General features: G+C 40.4%; 1 protein-coding gene across 9 annotated transcripts in view; it reads right to left on the bottom strand.

The window, feature by feature from the left end:
• Positions 1-16,206, bottom strand: part of PTPN13 (protein tyrosine phosphatase non-receptor type 13) — a 183,184-nt gene that overhangs the window by 151,917 nt on the left and 15,061 nt on the right. The window lies entirely within an intron of this gene.

Genomic DNA, 16,206 nt, shown 5'->3' with positions numbered 1-16,206 from the left:
AATGTTTCCTCTGAATACTGTGTGGGTGCCTCAGTTTCCCCAACAAGGTACATCCATCTTCCTTGGATAATCTTTGAGGGATATGAGGAAGGTTTTTCTGAAATCAATCACCTCTTCTTCTGAGTGAGAGCTCAATGGAACAGGTCTGAGAGAGGATAATCTAAGCTTCTGTTGGAATGCAGAACGAGGGCTTCTACAATTATTTTTTTTTGATGGGATGAAGACTGGCAAAGTGTACATCTAGGGCATATATACACTGCTGGTATACTCAGCTGAACCATGCAGTGATACTCTTTGAAAGACATTCACTGCAAGCCTTAGGCATTTTTCCTGCAAGCCTTCATTTCACCCTCCATTTCCAACATCTGGAATTTTAGAGAGCAGAATGTGCCATGCTTGGAGCTGAGGCTTGCATTTGCAAGACACTCTTTCTTCATGTTGCTCTAGAAGCATGTGCTTTCTCTTCTGGTTGATGGGAGAGTGAGGTCAGCCTGTGGCACAGAACGTATTCCACAATGGAAGGCTGGCAAGTACTGCTGCCAGCAATACACTCCTTCCCTTTTCTCTTCCATACACTCTCACCAGAACAAGATGAACTTGTTTATTTGATGCTTCATGTGGAGCAAAACTAGCAAATCCACTCCAAGCTGTGTACCATTCTCATGTGAGTCATGTCTTTTAGGAGACTGCACAATGTTCTTTCACACATCAAGTATCAACGATGCTCAGCAGAGATGACATTTCACATCTAGCACTCCAACGCTATTCAGAACGCTACATAATTATGACTACAAAGTAAACGTAATCCTTGTAAATGTAAATAATAGTATGACTTGTAGCCATCTCGAGTTTAATCTTCAGCATAAGAATCTTGGGCAACTCCCTTATTTTGGTGGTGATTGACTCCAGAGGTGGAGTCAGCTACAAAGAGGCATGTCTCCCTAGGTGTGCTTTTCATATGCAACTTTTTTTTTAATTGCTAAGAAGGAAAAGAGTGCCTGTGACTAATGCAAATCCAATAAATGAAAGTGACTAACAGAACTGGGAAGACTGGTTAGTAATGGTAACCCCTTTAAAATAGGCAGATGAGCCAATTATATCATCTCATTAAATAGCTTCTACCAAAACAAACATCACTATTCTAATGCTGCATGAAATAATTACAGGCCAGAATAATATGCACTACAGAACAAGTAACCTGTTGATGCATAATAATCATGTGCTATGTAACTTTCCACAACACAGAGTATAATCTTCGTAGAGAGAATGGGTGTCCCGCTATCCCTAGGAATCCCTCTTAATGGTTAGGTGTAGACACTATTGTAACGCTGCTGTCCATGAAGCTACAGAGACTGCAATGGTCCTACACAGCAGGGTTGGATGAAAACTGATCATCATTTTTGACAAAAAAATATAAATAAAAAATTGGATTGGAATTTTTTTATTTAAATCATTCACTTAAATCAGTCTATCTTTCTAGATTGTTCCATGGAGTTGGGAAGTGGCACTGTCTGCACTAGGATAGGGATGTAGACCCCTGCTGAAAGACAGCCTCGGGATGGCAGCCCATTATGTGCACCTTGCTCTTTCCATTTTAACTAGGAAAAAGAACCAGCTATTTCTGCTTGTTTCACAGCTGAAGAAGAACCGACAGGTATCGTTAATGAACAATTAGATCCAGCTTGAAAGTGACACACAGAAAAGATTTAAACATTACTAATCACTTGATGGCATCCCTGTGAAGCAGTGGTTACTATTATCTTCCAATCAATCTATGGTATTTATTAGCTGCCTATGACTAAAATAACACAATGATTGGTGCACTAGAATAAGTAGGCAGAAGTACAATGGATCACTAAGTTCAGTGTCCTTGTGAAGATTTCCTGAACAAGCAAGTTACAAATTAAGTGGAGAGTATCGAATACCAGTTTCACCCACAGACTTATCCATCCACTCAAAATATAATAATGTAGATTAAAGGCTTGTCTATATGGGAAAGTTTGACTAGTTATCCAGTATAATTATACTAGGTTAGTTAAACCGAAGTAGTTACACCGGTATAACTTCCCACATGGACAATTTTAATCCAGAATAAGAGTGGCTTTTTTCTGTTTTGCTTAAATTCCTTCCAGAGAGACATAAACTAAACTGAAAAAGCCACTCTTATTCTGGTAAAAGAATGTCCACACAGGTCATTATACCAGTGTAATTATATCAGTTTAAATTCACACACTGGTTTAATATGGCTTGTCTACCCTGAAAAGTTACTCCACAGGGGTTCATTTTCTATTAGGGACCAATGATGTCATCCTTAGGGCTAGTCTACACTAGAAGCAATACACTGGTGCAGTGATGCAGCTGCGCCACTGTAGCACGTCTGGTGAAGACACTCGATGCCAACGGGAGAGAGCTCGCCTATTGGCATAATTACTCCACCTCTATGAGAGGCAGAAGCTATGTCAGCAGGAAAGCGTCTCCTGCTGACATAGTGCTGGTGTGGACATTGGTTAGGTTGCTGTAGCTTGCGTTGCTCAGGGGTGGCATTTTCACATCCCTGAGTGACCAAAGTTATATCGACATGGGGCAGGTTTACACTACCGCTTGAGTCACGGCAAATAGTACTTTATTACAAAAGTTGTCCCAGTAAAATCAATGGGATTCTGAATGTAGTAAGGTGGTATTCAAAGTGAATACAGGAGGCAAAATAGAACTTTTAGTAAAGAACCAACCAGGGTATGCTAATGGGACACTGTTATAGTAATTATTTCAGGGATGTTTGATGACCTGTATTATACAGGAGGTCAGACGAGCTGATCCCTATAGTCCCTTCTGGCTTTGGAATCCATGAATGAAAAGCATAGAAAAGAAGGCTGACTTAAGGTGGCACTGCAGCTTTGTTCTGTGAATTTCCTATTTCCTATGTAAGTTTGAATCTTTAATTGTTGTCTAACTATTACATTATATCCACCATTCTAACACCGAACTTTTACACATCTCTAATTCAGTCTCATGAAAATAAGTGCTAAACCATAGCAACGGGTTATTTTGACACCAAGTTTTAGATATCAAGATGTGGAGGTCTCTCTCTTCTCCCCCACTGATATGGTGTTGTTTTTTTGTTGTGAGCAAAGCACTGGGATCATTTTATTTTTTAAGCTGAGTTTTATTTCAAATACAAACCAACTGGGGAAAAAAACAGTCGCAGTCTCAAATGTCTCAGCAATGAGACATTCTTTTGAATAGGACACTAGAAGAGGAGTTGTTTGTTTTACTAGGATACCAGGACATTTTCTTTACTGCCAAAACAATCTGATGTTTTGTATATGGCCTGGAAGGTATTATTTTATAGCTATTGAGAAACTCTAGAAACAAATTTAATTTTTCTAATTGTATTTTGATTCTGCTAATGTACTTGTATATTGGTGAGAAGGCAAGTTTTGTTAACAAAGACCCTGGCATTTGAGCAGCCCTTGCTCAAGTAAGATCACCCATTGACATCATTGGAATAGTTCATATAAATTACTACTTTAAGTTTCATATCACTCCCTTATCAAGGAAACAGCAACTGTGACTTTGACAAAGACTTACAGCATAACAAAATTAGTAAGTTTGAAATGGAAGTCTGTTGCTTTATAATAAGGCCCTTTGGGTAGATAGGACAGGAGGAAAAAAAAATCACACTATACAACAGGGATTGGAAACCTTTGGCACATGGCACGCCAGGGTAAGCCCCCTTGCAGTCGAGCTGGTTTGTTTACCTGCTGCGTCTGCAGGTTTGGCCGTTTAGAATTTGTCACTTAACTGAGTTAGACCTCTACCTTGATATAACGCTGTCCTCGAGAGCCAAAAAATCTTACCGCATTATAGGTGAAACCGCGCTATATCAAACTTGCTTTGATCCACCAGAGTGCGCAGCCCGCCCCCCCCCCGAGCGCTGCTTTACCACGTTATATCTGAATTAATGTTATATTGGATAGCGTTATATTGAGGTAGAGGTGTATTTGACAAATTGCTTCAAGGAATCATCTCAACTATGAGATATTTTTAATACCATGTCACTAAACTTTATCATGCTGTTTATATTTTTCTTCTATCAAAATAAAAGAGTCATTGTCACTACAATTTAAAAAGGAACAGAACAGAGATTATGTTTCCATTTATTTATTATGGAGCAACTTCTTAAATGCAGCTTTATTATCCCCACGTAAGCAATCCTCTAGAATGGTACAAAGGAACTCTTCCCAGCTGGTCAAAAATTAAACCTAAATCCTTTCCTGCATTCTCGTCTCCCCTTTGACTTTCCTGAAAGCCCTCATCAAGCAATGATTTCTTTTTTAAACATTGCTGCCATCCTAACCCACCACCTTGAGTGATGCTTTTGGAGCCTAAACTTGGAAAAAAGGAAAAAGAATTAATGTAGGACAGCCAGGGCACTCAATGAATTTAAGGGACTGCTGACAGATGATGAGCACAGTCAATAATCATTCTTAAGGCTGGCATAGGAACTGATCAAGTTCTCAAGTTTAGTGTTTATAATACACCCGTCACTGTAGAATCTGAGTTTTTTCTATAGTAAAAAGGTTGTGTTGCCTGTCCAGAAATCTCTGATTCTTTGGCTAGAAGCTGGAAATAGAAGTTTTCAGGGGGACCTGATATTTGCTGTGTGAAGGGAAAAATACTTCAGTATGACATTCAGTGTTGTTACGGATGGGACCCATATGTCTTTAGTGATATGCAACCATTTCTCATGGAAGAGTGCTATAGCTCCTAGTAAGGAGAGTGAGATGCTATCTTTAGATTCCAGTTCCTTTGCTCTACTACAGAAAGGTTTGAGTTTCTGTCCTGGGGAAAGAGCATAAACTTGGATTTCAATTACTTGAACTTGTTGGGGAAAGATATAAAAAAGAAAAATTGTGTCTTTTAGGACGAAAGAGGGAGTTTTAAAAGTTCAGGATGCTCAATACTGTGTTTCCTCAAACAAAGGGAAAAAACATGCACTCTAAATCTAAGACTTACTTTAAATTAGACACAACAAAAAGAAAATAAAGCCTCTTTCAAAAAACTCAATGTGTATTTTTCTTCTTTACATATTGCTCCTACTCTGAGAATAGGATGACTGTACTCTCTAAATGCAGGCTGAGTTCTTAGAAATGTAAAAGACAGATACGCAGTAAAGATCAAATTAATAGATACTTATATCATACGTCAAATAACTTTCAGAAATAAATGGTATTTTACACCCATACCCCACTGTACTTTAAAATCTTTATCAAGTATTTCACTGAAGAATTCCGATATTCAGACGCAAAGGGTTACAGCCTTCCTTATGGAGAATAACTTTGCTTTCCAAAGGGATTATCTTCAGAGAACTGAGCTCCATCCTGAGCATGGCTGCCAGCATTCCATTCTCTGAATGACACAGACAGAAATTTGCACACCTCTAGGGAAAGTTAGGTACATAGCAAGGGGATCTGACTTGATTTGACAGTTTATGTAATAATGGTCCTAGATAAACCAAGTAGAAAGCACAGACACTTGACAAGCTACTGGTTCATAATTTCTTACTCCCACTCTGTTCCATATCACCAATGTCAAAGGAATCCATAGGAGAGACAGATTCTAAAGGAAATGAGAAGCATCAGCTGGCAAGATTCGAATTCTAGCTCTCTAAACTTCCTCCTACCATGAAAGAAAGGAGTGCCTTTCATACAGGAACTCATTTTTATTCAATTCATTTTGCAGCATAGGACATAATCCTGAAAGACAGGAGGGGTTTTAACAGGCCAGAAGTGTAGGTCTATTTTCGGAGCTGTCAGCCATGAGTTTCAGTTCTCAATAGGGAGCCTAGAAAGCGTAAGGTTTTTGACCAAAGCTTTATAGCAGGAGTCTGCAAGCATTTTAAATAGATTCGGTACCACCAGATGGACTAGGGCTCTGGAATCAGTTTTTCCTTTATCCAGAAACTAACCTCCCTCTCCTCTGCATGGCACTGCAAGTATAGGGTCCTGGCACTGGTACCCAGTTGTACGAGGTAGAACCAGTTTATTGTTTAGTGTATAGAAATGTCTATAGTACTTATCATCATAGTATAGTTGCCTTCCTAAGAATCTTCCAAGGAAATGCCTAGATGTGTGAATTGCGCAAAGAGGAATCTGACCCTAAATGACGACCACTTCTTGAAAGCAAATCAGATTGGTAACGGGATGGTAAGGATTTTTTTTTTCTGAGGCAGTGCAATTTCTTAGAGGGGTGAAGGTGTGGGCATAGGTGGGACAGAAGAGAGGCTCTCAAGAGTTCTTCTAGGAGTGTTATCTTTGAATAGGAGCATGCTGTACTTTCCCAAGAGACAAGGAATTTGATTCTACCATATACTTAATATGAGAAAAAGGGCCAAATGAGCTACATGATCAGGTCATAGCATTAGGTCTATCAGGCACGTGATTCAGTCACAAATAACTGAACCTCGCTCACGTCTAAAAACATTCACTTTGAACACTGCCAGGAACGCTTATCTTCTTTCCTAACAAAAACTGGACTGCCATTGCCATCAGTTAGGCTGGTACACAGGAAGCAAAAGGCCTTTTGCTGATTGAGGGATAGATTGTATGACCTTCACTCACATTTAATAGCGCTAATTCACAAGAGTAATCCCACAGAAGCCATTTCAAGGAAAAACTACACGGTGCAGAGGATGTCTGTGCTGTGACTCATTTCACAGACGTTAAGGTTCGTTCTTGCTGTAATGTCAAATTAAGCACATGACAAGATTAGCCTGGTCCATGACAACTAGTTAGAGTCTTTACTGTCAATCTGAAGAGCTCTTCCTTCAAGGCTTGATTCTGCATCCTCTACCTTTGTAGAAGAGGATATAAAACTCATACATGCAGAGGGCTATTCTGTACATAAAAGAATAGAACTGGTAAAGATGCAAGTATTCTGAATGCAGACAGTTGAAGGAGGGGACAGACCCAGAAGATCTAACTAAGAAAGCAGGGTGAGGTGCAGGGGATGTTGTTTTAGAACCATAAAGTGGATTTTAAATTCATTTGAGATGGACACAGTGACTGGGTCTCACTAGCTGGAGAAATGAAAAAAATCCATACTCGCTGAAGTTTGTACAGTAAATGTTTAGAAGAAATATCAAGACAAGAATTGATGTAGAAATAAGTAAGGATTTCAGCAGAGGTAAAGTTGCAAATGTTGAAGTAACTGGCAAACTACACTTTTTGCACATTTTGAAGCACAATGCATGATCAATTATTTTTACATCACTCACTACAATTCTTCTGGGCTTTTAACCTGAAATACAATTATAAATTGGAAGGTTCCTAGGGTCTTATAAATTTCAAAAAAGAAAAAATAATAATTTTACAACTACCCTTTGGATGCATAATCTTTAAGCAGGAATAGTTCCATTTCTTTCTACGTTATGGTAAACAACCCCCTTCTCCTCAAGTCATATTGCTTTGACTAAATGGGAACTCTTGTTTTAAAATTTGAGCCTGTTTTTAGCCACTTTACAACTTTGATATTTATATCATTCTTCCTTCAGCAGGAAATGTCTCATTACCACCACTAACACAAGGGTAATAGACACCTTCAAAACACAGCCACTGTGTTCACTGAAGCGATACATAATAACTGGAATTTCATGCCCCTTTAAGGTAGACTATTTCTTAATAATTTGATGGCTAAGTCTTGCAATAGGTTGCATTTTGTACTTCAGCTTAATTTTACATCCAATTTGCTGCAAGGGAAACATCTCTAGGAAAGCATGGAAAAGAACAGTTTTTCTACAATAGACATTAGCTAGTGTCAGAAGAAAGCTCGTTACTTTAAATGTCAGCCTGGACCGGCTTCCCCAGCGGTGATTTAAAGGGTCCAGGGCTCCAGCCACTTTGGGGAGCCCTGGGCCCTTTAAAGCGCCACTGGAGCTCTGGCAGCAGGGCTCCGGTGGCACTTTAAAGGACCCAAGGCTCCCTGCAGCGGCCGGCGCTCTGGGCCCTTTAAATGCTCACCGGAGCCCCGCCATCCCCGGGTTGTATCGTATCTCTGGAATACCTGAAGAACAAGACACTTTATAGCAAGCTCTTCTTCAGATGTAAATAAATTTTTTTAACCCTCTTTCCTTATGGAGGCCAAAAGCTTACAGAGAGGCTTACATTGTCTACCTTAGATCTTGCAATTAGGAGGTTTTAGCTCTAGATTAATTAGGAGACAAAGCTACTCTAAGACTTGGAAAGACTACAGACGCCCCCCGGGTTACACAAACCCGACTTATGCAAATCCGCACTTACGGAAAGAGTTCCGTAAGCTAGAAATAGGAGGGGTGGTTTTTGTTTTTTTTTCATATGGTCAGGTATACGTTTCCAACTTACGCAAAATTCGAGTTATGCAAGGCATTCCGGAACGGAACGCATGCGTAAGTCGGAGAGCATCTGTATAGGAAATCATGATCTTGCACTAAAACTTTAGTTGACACAGCACATATGGCTCAGTACTAAACTTACACAAGTGAGTAAGAACCTGACCGGGGAATTAAAGTCCTTCATCATTCACTGCACTTCAGGGAACTATGCAATTATGATTTTGCAAAATTTGGTGCCCTGTTTATAATTTAACAATTGCTATATTAGATATATTGCTCCTTCAAATTTTTTTTCCCTCCACAGAGCTGAGCTCTGATTCATCCTAAATATAGATGCTGCCAACAATAAACACAGACACAGATCCTTTTTGTCTTTTAACTGTACTTGCTGGCTACGCAATTGCAAATCCTCTTCCTTTTTGATGTGACAGGATTTTTTTTTTTAATAAGATCCTGGATCTACCATTTACTGCTGACACTAATTCAAATTATCACTAGATTTCTGGTTATCAAGCCAAGAAATTGAAAGACGACCAAAAATGACTTCGTTTTCAATGTAAAGATGTAGACAATTCAACTGCAGATGCAAAACACAGCAATTTATTATGCATCACTGTCAGAGAGAAGATACCTTCTGATGATGAATGCAATGTGCCTAGAACAATGGAGTCCCTTTCTGGTCCATGACTAGGGCTTCTAGGCATTATGGTAATATAAATAATAAACAAGAATAAGGATTAACTTTGAATAATATTAATTATCTATTAGCAACTCAAGTTAACAAATTTCAGTGTCACTTGTTGACAAAATTGTAACTAACTTACTCCAGATGACCAGGACAACATTATCCCTGTTAGAAACAATGTGGACAGAAAGACATTCTAAATAATTTGCTTTAATTGTGTCCTAAAATTATTTATTTTTAAAAGCACAAGGGGCTATATCAAGTCTATCATAAAGACATTTATACCCTTGAGTCTGACTACTTGTATATTCCAAAACATTTTGGTAAGTGGAGAGACTATGGAGCTGAATAAACTACAATACATGTCATATTGCTAGCTGTAAGATCACATTGCCAGAAAGTAGGAAAAACAAAACACTCGCCCCTTCTACCATGACACAATGCCAAGCCTGCTGTCACCAGAAAGCAGAGATCATGGTACTTTTCACAATGTTCAGATGGATAAATCCTTTCACATTCATACAATTACAGGATAAAGTGTCATCGTACACCCTTGGTTGCATAGGACGAACATAAATTACTGGGAACTTCTCTACAGTGACCCAAAAATCCTCAGACAGAAGAGAACCAAAGTATCTTTCTCTTCTCCCAATAATCCTGTCTGCACGAACAACGGGAGGAGAGGCTTCCAAAGGGCATGCATTTAGGCAGACAGGGAGAAGAGCTGAGGGATAGCAACTCTGTGGAAATTCACACTAGAGTGAATGTATATGAGTGGGCAGTTGCTGTAAGCCTCCAGATCCATGCCTCTGAGGATACAGTGGTGAAGCACAGTCCAAGACAGACAGCAAAGATAAGGACCCCAGGAAATACCCCAACTTCCATAGAAACTCCCCCAACAACATATTATAGCTCATCAGGAACATACTTCGCACCTGTGAAATCCTGTCATTACAGCCAGCATCATGTTCCCCTACATAGAGCCAGACACTCTCCTTAGCTATATCAGATCATAGATGCAATCCCCGTGACACTCCTTAAAAATAATCAAATTTCATCACATTAAAATCTCTCTCTCCCCGACCACAGAAACAGAAATAACCTTTCACTGTACTGGGAATGATGGTAGGGAAACTTCAAAAATCCATTTTGGTATTTAATCAGCATAGCAGTAAGCAAACAAGTAAATGTAAGACTCAATAACTTCCTTTGGGATAAGATGAAATAAGTTCATTTGCTGAAGGAATTTACTTTGGGTATCCACAGCAAATACATATATCTGCACCAAAGAAAGTCTTCGTCCTCTCCAGCATACAAGAGGCTACAATTTCAAAATTATACCCACTTTCATCTTTTTTGTCTATGAAGGGAATTTATGTGACAATTCTAATTCCTTCCAATCCTGAAAATATAATTTCAGATTTAGGGTCTGTCATGGTATAATTCCCCTCTCTGAACCTTAGCGTCCAAAAGATGGGGTACCAGCATGAATTCCTCTAAGCTCAATTACCAGCTTAGAACCTGTAGCGCTGCCACCAACCAGGAATTCCAGTGCCTGGTACGCTCTGGTCCCCACAAAACCTTGCCCGGGGACCCCCAACACCCATACCCTCTGGATCTTAACACAAGGAAAGTAAACCCTTTCCCTCACCCTTGCATCTCCCAGGCTTCCCCTCCCTGGGTTACCCTGGAAGATCACTGTGATTCAAACTCCTTGAATCTTAAAAGAGAGAGGAAAATGCACCTTCCCCCCTCCTTCTCTCTTTCCCTCCCAGATTCTTCCTGAGAGAGACAGTAATCCTAACACAGAGAGAAATTAGCCTCTCTCTCCCCCTTCCCTCCTTTCTCCCCACCAATTCCCTGGTGAATCCAGACCCCGTCCCCTGGGGTCTCACACCAGAATAAAAAAACAATCAGGTTGTTAAACAAGAAACTTTTAATTAAAGAGGGAAAAACAGTAAAAATTATTTTTGTAAATTTAAAATGGAATAGGTATAGGGTCTTTCAGCTATAGACACTGGGAATACCCTCCCAGCCTAAGTATTCAAGTACAAATTAAAATCCTTTCAGCAAAATATAAATTTGAACTCCTGCCAGCCAAATACAAATTTGAACTCCTTCCAACCAAATACACATTTGCAAATAAAGAAAACAACCATAAGTCTAACTCGCCTTATCTACCTAGTACTCACTATTCTGAACTTATAAGAGCTTGTATCGGAGAGATTGGAGAGAAACTTGGTTGCACGTCTGGTCCCTCTGAGCCCCCAGAGTGAACAACAACCAAAAACTAACAGCACACGCAAAAACTTCCCTCCCTCAAGATTTGAAAGTATCCTGTCCCGATTGGTCCTCTGGTCAGGTGACAGCCTGGCTCACTGATCTTGTTAACCATTTACAGGCAAAAGAGAGATGAAGTACTTCTGTTCTATTAACTCTTACTTATCTGTCTATGACAGGGTCTTTCAAATTTATTACTCATAATCCTTTTAGACAAACAGAAAAACAGTAAGTCTACTGGAGGCACTGTGAAAAAATGTTTTAGTATTTTTAGGAGAATTAGTTTGCAATCCTCCCCTTCGCCCCCTCCCCCAAATTAAAGCTTTAAGGGCATTGCAAATCAGTAATTTGGGGGGGCGGATAAGGGAGAAGGAATCATTAGCCAGTGTGCCAAAGAATGATTACAAAGGAGATATACACACTCTGAAAATTTTACCCACAGTCTCAAATCATTTAAAGGTGTCACGTGTGTTTTATTTATTTATTTTTATTAAACAGTCTCTTAACAAGCATTCACTTTCCTCCCATTTACATGCATAAAAATGCCCAAATTTGGACTGAGTGAATGCTTGAAGAAAGTGATGCCCAAGTCCCTTCTCAATCCTCAAATATTTCAAAACCTAATAAAAAGCACAACTAAAGGATACATATTAATTTGTTGGAGTAGCCAATAGTGTAGGGTACGTAGAACCGTATTCTCTACATTCCATTTTGGGTGGATTCTAGAATACTGCTGCACTCACTTTTTTCCTCATATGCCTGAGTACCATTAAGATTCAGTTGTGCGTCCCAGCAATAAATATGAAGAACCGAAGCCACTAGTTTCCCCTCTTCCTTTTGGCACCCACAGAATATTCAGTTTGCTGTGCGGCTACCAGCCATTCCAAATAAAACACTGTATCTGTCATCTATGTCAACAGAAAGGGATGCAAGAGAATAAGAGATATTGCTACAAAAATGTACAGTACTAAAATACTGTAAGTACATAAGCTTTGGAACTGAGGACATCAAATTTTCTTCAATCTGACCAAGGCAGACACTGAAAAAGAATTTATTCAGGTCTTCTGTTTGCTTGAACAACAAACTGACATTGATGATGGCATCTGTATGGCACATATTGATAAACTCCCAGAGGTCAGATAGAAGCAAGAAGACTCTCCGGGAAACTGATTGATAAGAAAACTTCATATTTTTACATTTTAAATATATAGCTATAATAATGCTCAGTCGCTCCTTTTTTAACCTCATGTTGAACTGTTTTTATTCACATATATGCACACAAAACTACTGGTGGACATATTTTAAGCAATTGGAAAATAAAACCCAAGCCATCCTTTACCATCTACACACCATAATATTGAAAGTCTGCCACTCATGATATTAACATTTTTTTCTGTAATTTCTGCCATCCCTGAAGTTTCAGAAAATAGATTTCCTAAGAAACTGTACTGAGCTACTTAGTCTAGATAGATATTAATTTTTGCCCCATCTATCACACAGAATACATGTGTTTTATACTAGTGGTTCTCAACCAGGGGTACACAGAGGTCTTCCAGGGGGTATATCAGCTCATCTAGATATTTGCACTAGCAAATAAGTTTGCCAACTTTCTACTCGCACAAAACTGAACATCCCTGCCCTGCTCCTTCCTGAGGCCCAGTCTCTTACCCAAGGCCCAGCCCCCACACACTACATCTCCCATCCCTCCGTCGCTCACTCTCCTCCACTCTCACTCACAATCACTGGACTGGGTTGGGGTGCAGGAGAGGGTGAGGGTTCTGGATGGGGGTGTGGACTCTGGGGTAGGGCCAGGGATTAGGGGTTTGGGGTGCAGGAGGAGGCTAAAGGCTGAGGCCGAGGGGTTTGGAGTGCAGGAAGAGGACCAAGGTCAGGGCAGAGGGTTAGGATGCAGGCTCTGGGGTGGGAACAGAGATAAGAGGGAGGGGGTGCAGGGTGCGAGCTCCAGGAGGAAGTTTGGGTGTGGGAGGGGGCAAAGGCAGAGGCAGGGGGTTGGGGTGCAGGAAGAGGTGAGGGTTCAAGCTGGGGGGGTGGGCTCTGGAGTGGGGCAAGGGATGAAGGGCTTGGGGTACAGGAGGGAGCTCAGAGCTGGGGCAGGGGATTGGGGTGCAGACTCTGGGAGGCAGTTAGGGCATGTGAGGGGGTTCCAATCTGGGGCAGGGAGTTGGGGTGCAGGGGTTGGTTTGGGGTGTGGGCTCCAGCCAGGCAGTACTTTTCTTGGGCGGTTCCCAGTTGGCAGTGCAGCAGGGCTAAGGCAGGCTCCCTGTCTGCCCTAGCTCCATGTGGCTCCTAGCTCCTGGAAGCGGCTGGCACATCCAGCTCCTCCTAGGTGGATGGGCCAGGTAGCTCTGCACGCTGCCTGCACCCACAGCCCCTGCAGCTCCCATTGGCCATGGTTCCCAGCCAATGGGAGCTGCAGAGCTGGAGCTGGCGAGTGAGGGCAGTGCAAGGAACTTCCCTGTTTGCACCGCCACCTAAGGGCTGCAAGGATACACCGGAAGCTTCCAGGAGCTGCGCGAAGCCATGGCAGTCAGGGAGCCTACCTTAGCCCCACTGCACCACCAACAGTAATTTTAATGGCCTGGTCAGCAAAGCTGACTAGAGCCTCCAGGGTCCCTCTTGGACCAGGCGTTCCAATCGAAAACTGGATGCCTGGCAACCCTACTAGCAAAGTCAGTACAAACTACAATTTCATACGGACAATGATTTGTTTATACTGCTCTATATACTATACACTGAAACGTAAGCACAATATTTATATTGCAATTGATTTATTTCATATGGTAAAAATGACAAAGTAGGTATTTTTTAATAACAGTGTGCTGTGACACCTCTGTGTTTTTATGTCTGATTTTGTAAGCAAGTTATTTTTAAGTGAGGAGAAACTTGGGAGTCCACAAGACAAATAAGACTCCTGAAAGGAGCACAGCAGTCTGGAAAGGTTGAGAGCCACTGTTTTATACTATATATTGCAGGTAAAGGGGTATTAAGTCATCATTATGGGGCTAAATGGATGATTACTTGACTTTGTTAGGTCAATATATCTGTCTCAATTACTCACTATTATTCACTTCCTATAAAGCAGTTTTCGTATAAAGAGTTAAAAAGAAAACATGAGACGCTAAAGGGGTAAACAATACCATTCTCCACTCTAGTGATGTCATGTGTGCATATCGATGGCAACCAAAACCTCAGCTTTTCCATCCCTGCTATCGCTCTGTATTGATTGAATTAATTATTAGATTAAGTGTACTAACGGGAAAAAAGCAGTACTATTTCCTCCTGTTTTATAACAGGGACAGTGATCACACAGTCAGCTATAATCACAGATGCTGCGCAGAATGAAGTCTCATCTGCCCTTTCATCCTCCCACAATTTGGCCGAGTTCAGCAGAAATAGGATAGCTTTTTTTTTTAAATAGACACAAGTAGACCAGCTGTATCAATATACCTCAAAGCGTGGTAAAATATTTTTGTGTATGCACTTCCCAGTATGCATTTCTTTTAGCAAGACAGGAATCCCAGAATGCATTAGTCAGAGGAACCAAGCATTCACTACATAGGGGAAAGAGAAAGAAGGGTCTACAAATTCAAGCATTTAAGGGGAGCTCAGAATGTATTTGGTCTAGGATGAGAGAAAGAGTCCAGAAGTTATTAGCTGGGGAACAGGGCAGAGAAAAAGAGAAAGAGATTTTATTAAATGATGTTTGTAAGAGGGAAAAAGGGAGGGGCTGTGTGTAAGAAATTATTTTATTGGGGGAGGCAGAACTGATTTAATCGTGATATTGTGGAGACTAAATTACTGTGCAGCTAGGCTAGGCTAGCATTAATGTGTGTGTTCAAAAGTGTTCTCTACAAATAACATAACTTGTTGCTAAAAGATAAGTTTTCACATGGGTCATTGTGGACTAATAGAGGGGGAAATATTTTTATTTGAGTTATTTAAATTATTGCACTTCACACACACTAATCCAGTGGTTCTCAACCAACGGTATGCATACTGCAGGGGGTACACAGAGGTCTTCCAGGGGATACATCAACTCATCTAGATATTTGCCTAGTTTTACAACAGGCTACATAAAAAGCACTAGCAAAGTCATTACAAACTAAAATACAATAACTTGTTAATACTGCTCTATATGCTATACAGTGAAATGTAAGTATAATACTTATATTCCAATTGTTAATGTTATTTGGGGGTACCAAGACCAATCAGACTCTTGAAAGGGTACAGTAGTCTAGAAAGGTTGAGAGTCACTACACGAAACTAGAAGTCAAGCAATGCCAAAGCATCTGGAAAAATTAGTTTAATGGAAGTGTTTTCCATGTACACATCAAAACTGAAGATGAAGAGATTAGCATTTAGTTGTGAGCAGAAACATGAGATAGATAGTTATAGCTGTCAACAACCTGGCTTTTACCTTCTCCTGGCTTACTAGGGCAAGGAGAATATAGCTGAAAACAGCGAAGGTGCTCAAGAGTGGCAGGCTCCCAAAACAATCAGAATTCAGTAGTTATGATTACAAATTCTGAACTGCATTCAACAACAATCATTGTTTACAAGAGGTGAAAAATATGGCCATTCTGCCTGCCAGTTAAAAAAGCAATTTGAGGAAGGAGTACAAAATCCAGAAGCCTCTTACGAGATTGGTCATTGCTCCCTTTCTAACATTCTACCTGCAGCAAAAATGGCACCAGTCACTAGTTAAGACTTTTGTTATAAAACTAAGGAAAGGAAAAAATAAAAAAAGAAATCAGTTCTATGCAAATACTTTGAGGTACTACACTATAGGGTATTCTTGAAACAGTATCATAACAAGCATCACACCCATTAGGAACATAATAGCTCTTGGCAT

Source organism: Gopherus flavomarginatus, chromosome 3 (assembly GCF_025201925.1).
Source record: "Gopherus flavomarginatus isolate rGopFla2 chromosome 3, rGopFla2.mat.asm, whole genome shotgun sequence".
Classification (NCBI taxonomy): Eukaryota; Metazoa; Chordata; order Testudines; family Testudinidae; genus Gopherus; species Gopherus flavomarginatus.
This window is presented reverse-complemented; position numbering and strand designations above follow the sequence as displayed.